The sequence below is a fragment of the Halichoerus grypus genome, chromosome 6 (genome assembly GCF_964656455.1).
Source record: "Halichoerus grypus chromosome 6, mHalGry1.hap1.1, whole genome shotgun sequence".
NCBI lineage: Eukaryota > Metazoa > Chordata > Mammalia > Carnivora > Phocidae > Halichoerus > Halichoerus grypus.
In genome coordinates this window covers 125,380,996-125,397,120 of record NC_135717.1, presented here as the reverse complement: position 1 = coordinate 125,397,120, position 16,125 = coordinate 125,380,996, and the positions used below count along the sequence as shown (strand labels likewise).

General features: G+C 37.9%; 1 pseudogene; it reads right to left on the bottom strand.

The window, feature by feature from the left end:
- Nucleotides 1-2,036: 2,036 nt before the first annotated feature.
- LOC118541446 (26S proteasome non-ATPase regulatory subunit 4 pseudogene) lies at nt 2,037-3,249 on the bottom strand (annotated as a pseudogene).
- Between the last annotated feature and the right edge of the window lie 12,876 nt (nt 3,250-16,125).

Here is a 16,125-nt window from a genome sequence, read left to right as displayed (position 1 = left end):
TAAAGCAAAGTGTGAACCTGAATTCCACCAGAGAAAGCTATTGTAATGATTTATTATGAACATGATTCATTATATCATCACTAAGATGGGAACAACAACGTGTATTACAAGGGCTACATGACCTGCACTTCTCACACCATATTTTAGAAAACTTAAACCCAAATTGTGACAGGTATGTATAAAGAGAATTGATTTAAGCTCCCTTAAAAATGCAAATGCATTCATAACTTTAAGTCTGCACATATATTCCACCACTGACTTGGACTTCTAAACAGTTTCAATATTCATTCAAACTTTTATTAATGGAATTCCCATACTTATTTTATATAAGGGGTACAGTTTTGCTGTTGGATACATAAATGCATCCTCAGAAAAGTTACATATATGGGAGAAGAGCTTAGTAAATCATCTCTGACATATAATAAAATCTTTATAGAATAACAATGGAAAGACATGGTAATCAACATGCTTTTTTTGTCTTAGTTTTCCTCCTGTCACTGATAACAAATCCAAAACGTATTCTTTCCTCCAGCTTATACATGGAATGAGTACTCGGGAAAGTTAGGGCTTGGCATTCTAATTCCAGGTTTCTTGAAACTCATCATTATTCCCATTAATTAAGGTAGGTATTTGACATAAAACCAGATTGGAATCCAGTGGTAAATCACTTCCACACTCATAACTGCAATCCTTTTTGAGAGAATTGGGTCAAGAAAAGTTCTTAATGATAATTTAGGTTCAAAGTCCTTGGTGTTATGGTCAAAGTCATGATAAGTATGCCTCCTATTTGAGGCAGTATTTCTCTTTGAACAGAAGACATGTGTTTTTATTTTAAAATAATCATGGTGATTTATAGATGTGAATTATCTCTGCAAAAGAATTAGATAGTGACTTTATAGTGACACTTGATGCTTCTTAAATTTTCTAAAGTAGGCCATACATCAGATAATCTTACAGAAATTTTTAGTCCTTAGAACCACAATCTTATAAAAAATATACGATAGAACTTGTTTATTCCTCTACTACTATTATTTATTTGTATAGCCAACTAATTGTCAAAATGTTCTGAGACAGAGGGAGAGGGAGATAGGAAGGGAGAGAGAACGGTTTCTTTCAAAAGACTTAGATCTATCATCTTTGTGATTGGTAAATGAATTCAAAAGGCAATTTGCAGCTTGAGAAATTTTGATGTTGATGGTGATTGTGGTGCCGTTTAATGATGATGACAATGATTATGACAGCAGTAACAGCAGATATTATTCATGAAATGCCTGTGTTGGGCCAGGCTTTCCCACACTTTATCTCATGTAATAGAAAATTCAGCAATGGGAAAATATGGTATAAAGGAATTATATTGATTATGGAGATAAAACAAAGAAAATACCTAAATCTCATTTAAAAAGTGAGATAACACAAATGCTAAAAAATAATCCCTGAAGGAAAATATATTAATATAAAACTACATTAGTTTTGTTTCTAAAACAACATCATTGGTGAAGAGGAAAAGAAAAAGTAAAATCATGTTAAATATTTTATCTAAAATGGAAGGTATCAGGAGTAATGCATTTTTTAAAGTAGTTTGGGAAATCATGGTTATAAAATTTCAGATTTTAATAATAGGAACACATGCATAATTTTCAAGGTATTACTAAAGAGACAAATCAGAGGAGGATGAAAAAAAGCAAAGAAGCACTAAAAGTAGATAAGATCAAGGTGCCTGGGTGGCACAGTCCGTTAAGGAATGACTGTTGGTTTCGGCTGGGGTCCTGATCTTAGAGCTGTGAGATAGAGCTCCGTGCTGGGCTCCACAAACAGCATGGACTCTGCTCCACGAAGAGCATGGACTCTGCTTAAGACCTTCTCTGCCACTCTGCCCCTCTCCCCGTGCTCTCTCTCTCTCTCTCTAAAATAAGTAAGCAAAAAAAATTTTTTTTAAAACAAAAGTTGCCAAGCTTTATTTAGGTTGTCCTGGTTACAGATAACATATCTAACCCTACATCCTGCCCAAGTTATGCAGCCCCCTGAGCAGGCTCAGCCACCCCTGCCCCCAGTCTCATTTCTTGTCCTCCTCCTTCTTGTCCTTCTTGCCATCCGTTGGCCTCAGAGGCCAGGGACCCCATGGCATTTCGAATAGCTTCATTGTTGGGATCCACGCCTAGAACGCTCTCCAGCACACTCTGAAGGAACTCGGGGTCTTGCATCACGTCATAATCCTCCTCCTCCTTGGCGGACTCAGATGTGTCCATGGCAGAACTGGCATCGATGTCAGCTGATTCTGCCTGGCCAAACTCTGCACCCTGCAGGGACATCTGCATGGCATAGGTGATATGCTCCTCCTCGGTCATACTGCTCAGGTCAGGGAGCCCGGTGTGGCCAAACTCCTGCTGGCTGATGGTCATCTTCAGCAGAGCGTCGTCTGAGTCTTCAGCCCCAGCTGTAGCAATCCCCGCCTCAGCCGCAGAGGCTGCAGCTGCCTGCCAGGCCTCCTCCTCCTGTCGCTGCCGCTGCTCTTCCATAGAGACACGGAGGGCCAGGGCCAGCTCAGGATCAGCACTGGGATCCACTCTGAATTCAAAGTCACTGGCACTAAGACCCAGCATGGCACCACCTTCACCAGCCAGAACTGGAGAACTGATGAGGGCATCAGCCAAGCTGGGCCCAGGGGGCACTGTCACCAGATGAGAACCGGTTCCATCTTTGCCATTCAATGTGTTTACAAAGGCTGTCCTCCACGGGGCTTCCCACAAAGGCAATGATGTGCATCTTGTGATTCTTGCCCTGTTGGTGTGTCAGGGCCAGATGGGCCACACGGATGCCAGGGCAGAAGGTGATCTTGCCCCTGGGTTGGACAGTGTGGAGCTTGGAAAGAATGCAGCCGGTGTCAGGGGTGAGTGTGGTCAGCACTTCACAGTCATTGGCCAGTGTGATGAGGGCCACGTTATTCTCAGGGTTGCTGCGGGTCTTAGAGTGACAGACTATGTTGACAGCGTCTTATTGAGCCTGCAGCCGGGTGGGTAAGAAGTCCCCATTCTGCATATACTCACTGTTGTCCACGTAAACCATAGTGCTTTCCAACACCATCTTGCCACCTTCCTCCCTCCCCGACCGGTTCTTCCAGACTAAGTAAGCAAATCTTAAAAAAAAAAAAAAAAAAAAAAGTAGAAAGGAACTTCAGATGGAGCCTTGACAGAGTAGCAGGTTTTACATGTGTCCTGCCTTAAATAACGAGAAGCCAAGACAGTAAGCACATATGAAACACCTGTTTATCAGGCATTAAACAACACTGGGCTGTGATGCTAGAGAGAAAGGAACTTCAGAAGGGACCTCCACATCCACCCTTGCTTTCTGTGGGGGTCACTACCCAAACTGTGACACAGGGATTAGAGCCTAAAGAATCTGCTTTATCTAGAAGATACGCAGGGGCTGGGGCTGCTGACTCTGCCAGAATTTGGAAGAAAGGAAATCAGTGATGAAGGAGTTGCACAGATAAGCAGATCTAGAGCACTGCACAGGGTCCCCTTCAAGGCTCTGAATGGATACCAACCTGTGTGTGCACCGTGACAAACTTGTGAGGCTGGGCAGAGAAGAGCAGTGAGAAGAATGCTTATTCTGGAGGTTATCGCATTGTTGTGAGAACACAGACACATGAGTAGCCAACGTGGAGATACCTCATCAAACGCAGCATTCTACTGTAACCTGAGAAAGGTGTTTAGAAGTAAGACCTCTCTAGCCCTTAAGTAAAGAATAGACTTGACCCTGCCTAACAATGCTTGAAACCAAGGTCTGAGGGCATCAAACTGTCTGTTTGCCAGAACAGAACTTGATACAATTCAGAAGGATGCCACAAAATGAAAGTATAGTACCTGCCTTCTTCAGGATAGAATTAAAATGACTAGACATTGACACTTATGAAAACAGATGTCAAAACAGAGACTCAGAGATACCCACTTGAAGATTCTATGGCAAACAGATGTGTGGACAATGTATCAAGTACCACTAGGAGAATTACAGTTCTCTCTCCTCTCTCTCCTTCTCTCTCTCTCTATGTATGTGTGTGTATGTATGTATGTGTGTGTGTGTATATATATATATATGTATATATATATGGTCAGCCATCCATACACACACATAGAAATGGTTTAAATATTTGTCAGTTACTCTGAAAGTTTTCTATTGCTTTTTATAACTGGCTATTCAAAATAAATAGATAACAACTTCTTTTTTTTTTTTTTTTATTTTTTATTTATTTGACAGAGAGAGAGAGAGACAGCTAGAGAGGGAACACAAGCAGGGGGAGTGGGAGAGGGAGAAGCAGGCTCCCGGCCGAGCAGAGAGCCCGATGCGGGGCTCGATCCCAGGACCCTGGGATCATGACCTGAGCCGAAGGCAGACGCTTAACGACTGAGCCACCCAGGCGCCCCTAGATAACAACTTCTGCCTTTGTTGCTCTAAGGCCTAAATTCATAAATGGCCTGTGATATAGAAAACTTTTGAATTTTCTTATTTTAACCACTTTCTTTTTGGAATAATCAGAGGGCTATGTAATAAATAGTGATTTACCAAAAACCTAATAAGGCAGGTTTTGTTGTTTTGTTTTGTTTTTGTTTAGTCCTTTTTGTGTCCTTCTGCTTCTCTGGCCATGATATTTTGTGATAAAAATTAAATCCCCCTTATTATGTATTTTCATTTTCTCAGGTTATAGTTCACATTGATAATTAAATATAAAGATGTGATTATCCAAATTTATCCAACACAATGTAAGTGTCCTGGGAACTCTGACATACAGATGACAGGCATTGTGGAGAAAGGATATATGGCCCTTTTCAACTGACTCCGAAATTACACCTGTGCTTTTTAACTGATCATTTCAAAGATGAGGGAAAATGGGGGAGGAGCCAGATGGCAGAGGAGTAGGAGACCTAAATTTCATCTGGTCCCAGGAATTCAGCTGGATAGGGATCAAACCATTCTAAACACCTACAAACTCAGCATGAGATCGAAGAAAAAAATAGCAACTCTCTGAACAGAAAAGCGACCACTTTCTGGAAGGTAGGACGTGAGAAGTGAATCCGAGGTGATATTCAGGAAGATAGACTGCAGGGGAGGGGGCCTCTGTCAGCCGCAACCGGCAAGTAATAGAGCAGCAGAGCACAAAATCGGAACTTTTAGAACTCGGCTACACTGAGGGACGTCGCTCCAGTGGCTAAGCGGGGGATGGAACCCTCACTGGGACAGTGTGCTCTCAGGACCCTCGGGGTCACAGGAAGACCAGAGGTGCCTGAGTGCAGCAGAACTTCCAGGTATTGGAGCGGGGAAGCCGGCTGCAGAGACGGAGCCGAGGAGCGGGCTCTCAGCTCGGGGTTGCCATAAACCATGATCTGCGGCACATCCGGGCCACTGCTCCTCCAGCAGGGACCCAACAAGCCGCAGATCTGGGGAGACTCCCCTTCCTCCCCTGGGACGAGCAGCGTGGGACCAAGTCGGGTGCCAGAGATAGAAACACTTGGTCACAGGCCAGGTGAGCATGGAGTGCGGCCGGAGACCGGGGAGACGGGAGTGACTGACTGCTTTTCTCTGTGGGCGCACTGGGGAGTGGGGCCCCGAGTTCTCAGCTCCTCTGGGGCAGAGATTGGGAGGCCGCCATTTTCACTCTCATCCTCCAAAACTGTATGGAAAGCTTGCAGGGAACAAAAGCTCCCAAGAGCAAACCCAAGCAGATTACTTAGCCCGGCCCCAGCAAAGGCGGGGCAATTCCGCCTCCGGCAAAGACATTTGGAAACCACGGCAACAGGCCCCTCCCCCAGAAGATCAGCAAGAACAGCCAGCCAAGACCAAGTTTACTGATCAATGAGAACGGCAGAACTCCAGCGCTAGGGGAATACAGCACATAGAATTCATGGCTTTTTTCCTCATGCTGCTTTAGTCTTCCAAAGTTAATTGTTTAAATTTTCTTTATTATTCTCTTTTTCTATTTTTTTAGTTGAATTTTTCTTCTTTCCTTTTTCAACCAACATCTTATCAATTCCTTTTTTAAAAATCTTTTTTTAATTTTTGATTTTTACAGTCGTTATCTCTTCATTGTATTTAACCTTATTTTTTGTATATATATATAAGTTTTTCTTTCTTTAAAATTTTGGGATACAGTTTCTTCTAAAAGACCAAATAGACCCTAAATCTAGTGTATGATGTTGTCCTAGTCTCCTGCTTGATCACATTCTCTTTTTTTAAAGTTTTTTTTCATTCTTTTTTTCAACCAACTTCTTATCAATTCCTTTTTTAAAATCCTTTTTAGTTTTCATCTTTACAGTCATATTCCATCCCTTCATCGCATTTACCCTTATTTTTGTATATATATAAGTTTTTCTTTCTTTAAAATTTTGAGAGGCAATTTCTTCTAACAGACCAAAATACACCCAAAATCTAGTGTGTGGCTCTGTTATTTTCACCAGCCTGGTCATATTCTTTTTTTTTTTTTCCCTTTCTTCCCCGCCCCCCCCCCCCCACTCCCCAGTTTCAGGTCTCTTCTGATTTGTTTAGTGTATATTTTTCTGGGGTCATTGTTACCCTATTAGCATTTTGTTCCCTCATTCATCTATTCTCCTCTGGACAAAATGACCAGACAGAAAAACTCACCTCAAAAAAAAAAGAACAAGAGGCAGTACCGACTGCCAGGGACCTAATCAACAGACATCAGTAAGATGTCAGAACTACAGTTCAGAATGATGATTATAAAGATACTAGCTGGGCTTGAAAAAAGTACAGAAGATACTAGAGAATCCCCTTCTGGAGAAATAAAAGAACTAAAATCTAACCAAGTCAAAATCAAAAAGGCTATTAATGAGGTGCAATCAAAACTCTAACTGCTGGGCGCCTGGGTGGCTCAGTTGGTTAAGCGACTGCCTTCAGCTCAGGTCATGATCCTGGAGTCCCTGGATCGAGTCCCGCATCGGGCTCACTGCTCGGCAGGGAGTCTGCTTCTCCCTCTGACCCTCCCCCCTCTCATGTGCTCTCTCTCTCATTCTCTCTGTCAAATAAATAAATAAAATCTTTAAAAAAAAAACTCTAACTGCTAGGATAAATGGGGCAGAAAAGAGAATTAGTGATATAGAAGACCAAATGATGGAGAATAAAGAAGCTGAGAAAAAGAGAGATAAACAACTACTGGATCAAGAGGGCAGAATTCGAGAGATAAGTGATACCATAAAGCGAAACAACATTAGAATAATTGGGATCCCAGAAAAAGAAGAAAGAGAGAAAGGGCCAGAGGGTATATTGGAGCAAATTATAGCAGAGAACTTCCCTAATTTGGGGAAGGAAACAGGCATCAAAACCCAGGAGGCACAGAGAACCCCCCTCAAAATCAATAAAAATAGGTCAACACCCTGACATCTAATAGTAAAACTTACAAGTCTGAGAGACAAAGAGAAAATCCTGAAAGCAGCTCGGGACAAGAGGTCTGTAACGTACAACAGTAGAAACATTAGAATGGCAGCAGACCTATCCACAGAGACCTGGCAGGTCAGAAAGGACTGGCATGATATATTCAGAGCACTAAACAAGAAAAATATGCAGCCAAGAATACTATACCCAGCTAGGCTGACATTGAAAACAGAAGGAGAAATAAAAAGCTTTCAGGACAAACAAAAACTACAAGAATTTGCAAACGCCAAACCAGCCCTACAAGAAATATTGAAAGGGGTCCTCCAAGCAAAGAAAGAGCCTAAAAGCAACATAGACCAGAAAGGAAGAGAGACAATATACAGTAACAGTCACCTCACAGGCAATACAATGGCACTAAATTCATATCTTTCAATAGTTACCCTGAATGTAAAGGGCTAAATGCCCCAATCAAAAGACACAGGGTATTAGATTGGATGAAAAAAAAGACCCATGGATATGCTGTCTGCAAGAGACTCATTTTAGACCCAAAGACACCTCAGATTGAAAGTGAGGGGGTGGAAAACCATTTACCATGCTAATGGACACCAAAAGAAAGCTGGGGTGGCAATCCTTATATCAGACAAATTAAATTTTAAACCAAAGACTATAATAAGAGATGAGGAAGGACACTACATCATACTTAAAGGATCTATCCAACAAGAAGATCTAACCATTTTAAATATCTATGTCCCTAACAGGGGAACAGCCAATTATATAAGCCAGTTAATAACAAAATCAAAGAAACACATCAACAACAATACAATAATAGTAGGGGACTTTAACATGCCCCTCACTGAAATGGACAGATCAAAGCAAAACATCAACAAGGAAATAAAGACTTTAAATGACACACTGGACCAGATGGACTTCGCAGATATATTCAGAACATCCCATCCCAAAGCAACGGAATACACATTCTTCTCTAGTGCACATGGAACATTCTCCAGAATAGATCACATCCCAGGTCACAAATCAGGTCTCAACTGGTACCAAAGATGAGGGAAAATCAAATACTTAAGATAAAGATATAGATTTAAATATGATATGCTTCAAAAGATAAATATTCAAACCTATTCTTTCCATGTCTTATTATTTATTCTATCTTGTGGGATATGTGCTATTTATGGTGATGGACAAATTTGGTTAGTTACTGGAGAAGGAATCGACATATAAGCAGTGGTCCCTTTAGTATACCATTGTATGGGGCACCTGGGTGGCTCAGTCGGTTAATCGGCTGCCTTCAGCTCAGGTCATGATCCCAGAGTCCTGGGATCAAGTCCCACGTCGGGCTCCCTGCTCAGTGGAGAGTCTGCTTCTCCCTCTCCTTCTGTCTGCCTCTCTGCCTACTTGTGCTCTCTCTCTATCTCTCTGTCAAATAAATAAATAAAAATCTTAAAAAAAAATTGTATACCATTGTAATTGTTCTTTCTTTGAGCTGAAATTTAGATGATGAGATTTTTTTAAAATTCTGTTATTTTGAGCCAAATTTTTCTTTATCTATACTCTATTCCTCCCAGGCACCTAGGGAGGGATCAAATGATACACATACATGTTTGCATGTTGTGCATATGTGTATGTGTGCATATGTATATTTGTATGTAAAGGGTTAGGGAAGTAGAAAAAAGAATATAAATTGGTACTGGTAACAACTCTTCAACATATAAAACAGGAAAACATTTCTTGCCAAGATATCTGATTATTCCCTTTGTTTAAAATGTCAAAATCTTTATAAAGGGGTTATAATTCAGAGGATTCATTAACTGAAGGATCCAGTGAAGTCTGACTAATTGTTAACATCTACTTTGTTTAAACAAATTTAGAAATCTATCAAGTGCAAAAAAAGATTTACCTTGAAGTATGGTGGATTTGTGATCATAAAACATTGTGAAGGTCAAAGACCTTGCTTCCTGAGGGGTCTGTTTGGAAGGGGCTTGTCTACTTCCCTATCCCTGCCAATAACTCTCCTGTAGAGACATCTCCAGGAAAAAAACAACCAAAAAGGTGGCAAAAAGAAGACGTGAAGCACTAAAAATTTCAATGAAGCCTCCACTGTGGATATGAAATAAAAGCAGCAGATTGGTGACTTCCTCATACTTACATTAAACCTGTCTAAGTTACTTTGGACTTAATAAATAGGAGCAGGTTAGGTGAAATACAAAAGCTTTTTGCCTTTATTTCCAACTTCAAAATAAATATATTCACTTGTTAACCCAGATTTGTATTCCCTTAAGTTCTATGTAAATTTTCATACTGACCTTTTTTATTTCACTATAGTTAGAAATAAAATATATAATATCTAACACTGCTGAACTATCATGGAAAATATATCAAACAATATAATTGATAATTTTTATAGCTCTGAGGAAATCACCTTCAAAATACTCCAAAATCACTTTTCAAATATTAATAATTTTAATTTGTATTCCATTATATTATACATATAAATAGTATAAATGTAGCCTTTTACATGCAAAAGACTATGGCATTTGAACTGAAGAATATTAATATATTTTAACTGATTGATAACTTTAGTTTATAATGTTTCAAAGTGGCAGGTAAAAGTGCAACGTACTTGTTTTTGAGAACTGAAAAGTGATCAACAGATAGTGTTTTTGCTATACTGTCTTATTAATATGAGATATTTGATGATTAATCATACCTTTAGAAAGATGAAATTTGATCTAATTTTTTTAGCAAGTGGTTCATTTAAAGATAGTTCTTTTTCTAGCTCTGTCCTAATTAAAGCTGCTGCTTCTTCTTCTTTTAGTTCTAACTAGAGGCAATAACATTTTCCAAAAACAAACAAATGAATGGATGGATTAGAAGTATAGACCAACCATGGGAATAAGAAAGAAAATATTGGCTTAGTAAATCTATGAAAATTAAAATAAATGAGTTACTTTTATTTTGATGTAATTGAGTTACTTTGATATTAATCATTCATACTTTAACTTGTTTGCTATATGCCAGTGAATTAACCCAGAGGTGCCAAAAATTACCATTGATCAATAGCTTGAAATTATAGCATTTGAACTTTAACCTTGTATTCTGCTGTGTTGTACTCTGTATTCTATCACTATATTTTATAGAATTATTCATTCTGGAAAGAGACCAATATTGTTCAGATCGTTGTAGAATTTTAAGAGTGAACCCTTTCTACTTATGGAGATCTTAAGAATGGAAGAAAATTCTATTTGGGATTATAGTGAGCAGATGCCCCTTTATTTACAAAGAGGGGCATGGAGGGGACTAACAAAATACAGAGTATGGAACACTCAGATCCTTGGATATTTAGTATTTCCTCATGATGGAACAGGAAAAAAGCAAATTAAGACTGCAGCCACGACACTTCATTGGGAACAGTCTTTTGTAGTGGAAAGAGCATGAATGTGCAATGTCAAGATTAGTAAGCTCCTTACCAATTTTTTATTTCATTTTGGTAAATCACTTAATTGATTAAAACTTCAGTTTGCTTAATTATAAATTAAGGGTGTTAGCCTGACTTTCTTTAAGATACCTTTTTACGCTGAAATTTTAGGCCCCTTATTAACAATTTATCATAGACACTTGACACTACTGACTTGAATTTTTTTTTTACTTCTATAATCTTTCAAGTGCAGATTATTTAGGTGATAATTTAGTGCAAATGCTATAAGCTTCCTCTGAGTTGCCCCAACAATAGACATATATAACCAAGTGGTAAATTAGTCCTCCTCTGCTCCTATAGTAACACATGGGATTTTGTATGGAGCATTAAATAGCTGTTTTTCTCTGTAACTTACAGTGAAGAGCCTGAGATCTAATTTTGGAATTATGTTGGGAATTCTTAGAGGGCTTATCTTTACAATGCATGGATTACAATGAAAATACATTCACAGATATATAAAGATTCCTAGTGTGGTGTACTTCAGAGACTCTATAACTGAAACACGGAAGAGACTCCAGATGGAGACCTCCAACTACACCAGAGACGTACGCATCTTTCTTTTCAAGTAGGATGATCAAAGGTCCAGGTTTACCCAGGGCCAGTCTCACTGTATGCCTGTTATCCCAGTGTAATTCTTAATAGTGCCCCTTTTCATTCTTAAAAGTGTCCTTTTGGTTGATAAAAAAATTTCCAGGCTATCTCTAGGTAATTTAGGGGAAGTTATTTCCATCATATCTTTAATAAGTCATTTCATAATATGCATAACATATTTTAAAAGTATTATCTTTTATATCATACTTATATCCCACAGACTTCATGTAAACTCCTTCTCAATTGTTCTGTGTCTTTGTTTGGTTTTTAAATCTGATTTTTTATGATTATACTGTTATAGCATTGATATTTCTTTGCATTTTCCTCTTAATATTTTTTTTGGCAATAATAAAAGAAATGAAATGTCTAATTTATTCCTAGAACAATGTTAAATCTACAAACTTTATCACAACCTTTAAGATACACGAATTTGAGTCAGCTTGAGAGTTTTATTAATACCATCTTATAACGTAGCTTTAAAAAGAACATGTGTTTCTGCCCAAATTATGTTTACTGAATTTTCTATTTTCTTAAAAACAGGATGGAAAGGCCAATAACTCCGTTCTGTAGGTTGTTCTCCCAACACTGTCCATTCAATATATTAAAAAAAAATAAAACACATTTAGAAAATAAAAACTGGATGGAAAGGCTCTGAAAGGTACTTTACTTTTTAAATTATTTATTTACTTACTTATTTGAAAGAAAGAGAGTATGTGTAAGCGGGGGGGAGGGGAGGAGCAGAGGGAGAGGGAGAGAATCTCAAGAAGACTCCCTGCTGAATGCAGAGCCTAATGACTCTGAGATCATGACCTGAACTGAAATCAAGAATCAGAGACTCAACTCAGCCACCCAGGCGCCCCTGAAAGGTACTTTATATAAATGTAACTTCACAGTATTCGGCAAATATATGCTTTATTAGCTAGAATGAGTTAGAAATATTCCATGAAAAACTAATATAATAGGCTTCCATGAAAATAGGACACTCCTGGTAGGTAAAAATCTATTAATTAACAATTCCCTCTTGTCTTCTAAAGTTAGAGTTGATGACTTTGCTACTATGGCATCAGAGTTTCCCCCCAACTGTCTAGACCGAATAAATGTTTCTAATGTCTTTTGGCATAGAAGTAGGTGTGGTGGCTAAAAGCTTAACATTGGAGTTGAGAGAATTAATTCAAATCTTGGCTCAGTTGCTTTTAAGCTATTTGGTTTTGTGCATGTTATAAAAAAAATCTTCATATGGCTCAATTTCCTCACACTTAAAATTTAAGTGATAATGATGATGATGATGATGATGATGATAATAACCAGCCTCACAGGGATATTGTAAAACAAATGAGATACTATGTGTAATTAACTGAACATATTGTCTGAGACAAGTTATTAGCTAATAAACAGTAGTCATATTGTTGATGACTAGGACATTCTAGGCTCTGAAAAAAATGAAACTTTTTTTATTTTATTTTATTTTATTCATCTTATTTTATATTTATTTAACAGAGGGAGACAGATATCAAGAGCAGGAACACAAGTGGGGGGAGTAGAAGAGGGAGAAGCAGGCTTCCCGTCAAGGAGGGAGCCCAATGCGGGGCTCGATCCCAGGACCTGGGATCATGACCTGAGCCAAAGGCAGCCGCTTAACCTACTGAGCCACCCAGGCGCCCCCAAAAATGAAATATTTTGAAAGGCAGGCTCGTGGGGAGGGGGAATGAATAGGCAAAGCAGAAAGGATTTTTAGGGTAGGAAATACTCTGTATCATTCTATAATGGTGGATCTATGTCATTATACATTTGTCTAAACCCACAGAATGTACAACAACATGAGTGAACTATAATGTAAACTATGGACTTTGGGTGATTGTGATGTGTCAATGTAGGTTTATCAAATGTACCACTGTGGTGGGGGATGTTGAGAATGGAGAAGGTATGCATATGGGGGGGCAGGAGATATATGGGAAATCTCCGTACCTTGTTGAAAACCTAAAAGTGCTCTACAAGAGTCTTTAAAAAAAAAAAAAGGCAGGTACTAAATAAAAAACAATAGTTACATATTAATATGCTTTAGTTAAGTAGCAAGTAAGGTGGAATTGGGAAGTGAATTTATGGAGTGGTTTCATAAAGAACGAAGGGCCACAAATTTTGTAAAAAATTAACAGTAACTTTTAAAATAATTTTGAATATTTATAAATCTAATGATGCTTCTTTTATTATATTGAAAATAATATGGGGGCACCTGGGTGGCTCAGTCGGTTAAGCGGCTGCCTTTGGCTCAGGTCATGATCCCAGAGTCCTGGGATTGAGCCCCACTTTGGGCTCCCTGCTCAGCGGGGAGCCTGCTTCTCACTCTTCCTCTGTCTGCCGCTCCCCTGCTTGTGCTCTCTCTCTCTCTCTGACAAATAAATAAATAAAATCTTAAAAAAAAAAAGAAAATAATATGATCTTTGTGAATGGCTACCCAACAAAATATTTAGAACTATAACTATATATCTTTAACTTTTTTGATTTGTGTTGCTAATTTGAATAATATAGGTATGTATATCATGTTTACACTTAATTTTTAAGTATTTTTACATACTTAAATGTTTTAACATGTATGTTTCATTATTATATATTTAGTGTATACCATTGGTATACATTTATTACTATTCCTACTATTGTAGAAATTACTGTATAATTTTGTAAATATAGGCCTCAGGTTTGCAGTTTATAGAAGTAGGTAATGTGACAGTGCTTGAAATATATCAGAAACAAACAAAATAATACAATTTTCTATATATATCCACCCAAAGTATGTATATTCATATTAATTATGTCAATATGCACTTTGGTATCATCAGTATATACCATTAATTTTTACAAGCATATTTGATTATTTTATAAATAATACACTTTATATTGAAAGCACTGACATATATCTTTATCTGTAAAATTTAGAGGTAGGCTTATTATTGTACTTCTTCACCTGGGACTGGAAACCCTATATGAAAATGTAGTATTGAATCTCCAGCCAACAAATGCTATAGGGAAATTGTTCTGATTAGTATTGGGCTTTGAACTCAACTTATATTTTCTATAAAGGGTACTGTAGAGGAAAGAAGGCATGCAGTACCAAGTAATGTTATGATAGTCTGAATAAGAAAACATAATAGAAGTTATTAATGGTGTCAATCACATGAACTAGTTTAGTTCTTCCTAGCCTGCAGCCTCAAAGTACCCACATCTCATATAAGTTAACCTGCTCACAAAATGACATTATCATGAATAAGTTTACACCCAGAGAGAAAATATTTCCTTTCCTTCTACAAGGTTTTATTTATCAAATGTTATGGTGGAAACAAAAATAGGTAGAGCTAGCTGGTTTAAAAGTGAAATTATCCAAACATATTCAAAAACATGTAATAGCTAAATATAAAAAATAGAGCTTTTTGAGCAAATTAGGAGTCTGCTTCTCCCTCTGCCCCTCCTCCCACTCATTCTCTCAATCTCTCTCTCTCTCAAATAATAAGTAAATAAAATTTTTAAAAAGAGTAAATTTTTCCCCTCCTCCCTCAGGTCTAGCCATCTATAAGCTGGTATCTGCAGTAGTTTGGACAACTTTTTTCCCCTCTTTCTTGGGAGGAGAATACCTTGCTGAAAGGTACATAGATAAAGACAGTATGTGAACAGGCAGTCTGGTTCTAAAATCCATGCACTTAAGCACTGCACTATGCTATCTACTTAAAAAAAGACTTGAAAGGATTTGTTTTAAAGTTTTTAATAACAGGGGCTTAAAATCTAATTCTACCAAGTACTCTCCAACCTCATTATACCATTTTATCATGTGCACTGTTAGTGTAGCCATACGATTTCTCATTCTTTAGCCATGATTTCACAAGAGATCAGAGACACACAAGAGCTTCCCCAAATTTTAAAATAAAAATGGGTTTGACAAAGAAATCACAGGCACTTTGAAAATGGCAAGTAACTGAGAAGTAGAGCTTGCCTAGGTTTTATGTGACTTAGTGCTAAGAATATCAAACCTTATTTGTTTCACTAAAGAAGTAAAAATTAGAATTCAAAACAAACATGTAGAATGCATAAGAATTGGTATGAGTTGCAAAAAAGACTCAAATACAGGTTCCCGTCACCTTTCAAAAAAATTTTTTTTTCTCTTCCCTTCAATGAGTGGAGGATACTAGGCGAGACTCTCACTTAATTTGAAGCTTAGCGTTGATCAACTACCAATCTAGATGTAATGCTTATATGTCTGTATCAACTTCTACTCAACTTATATCTAGTGACAGAAATGTCAGTTTGGACTGGCACCCTTACAGTACAAAATTCTGAGTTTATTTCTGCTTTCCATTTATTGCTGCTCACCCATTCTGTGTTGCCCAAGGCTTTAAGCACTAATTATAAGAACTGACAAGCAAGATGCTACCATACATGAAGTAAACAATGAATAGAATTATTTTTATGAACATATGCTTTTTTATCACAGATTTCCTTGATTTCTTATTTGCATATTTTAAGATTGGTCCATTATGATATTTGTTTTTTAGTTCTCAAATGAGATTCCAAAAGCCGGGAGATCACACATAGTCTTGTCAAATCCAGTGAGAATATAGAATACAAAATATGGGGCACATCTTATACCAAAAAGTTTTATGACAGGAAATGATGGAACAGGG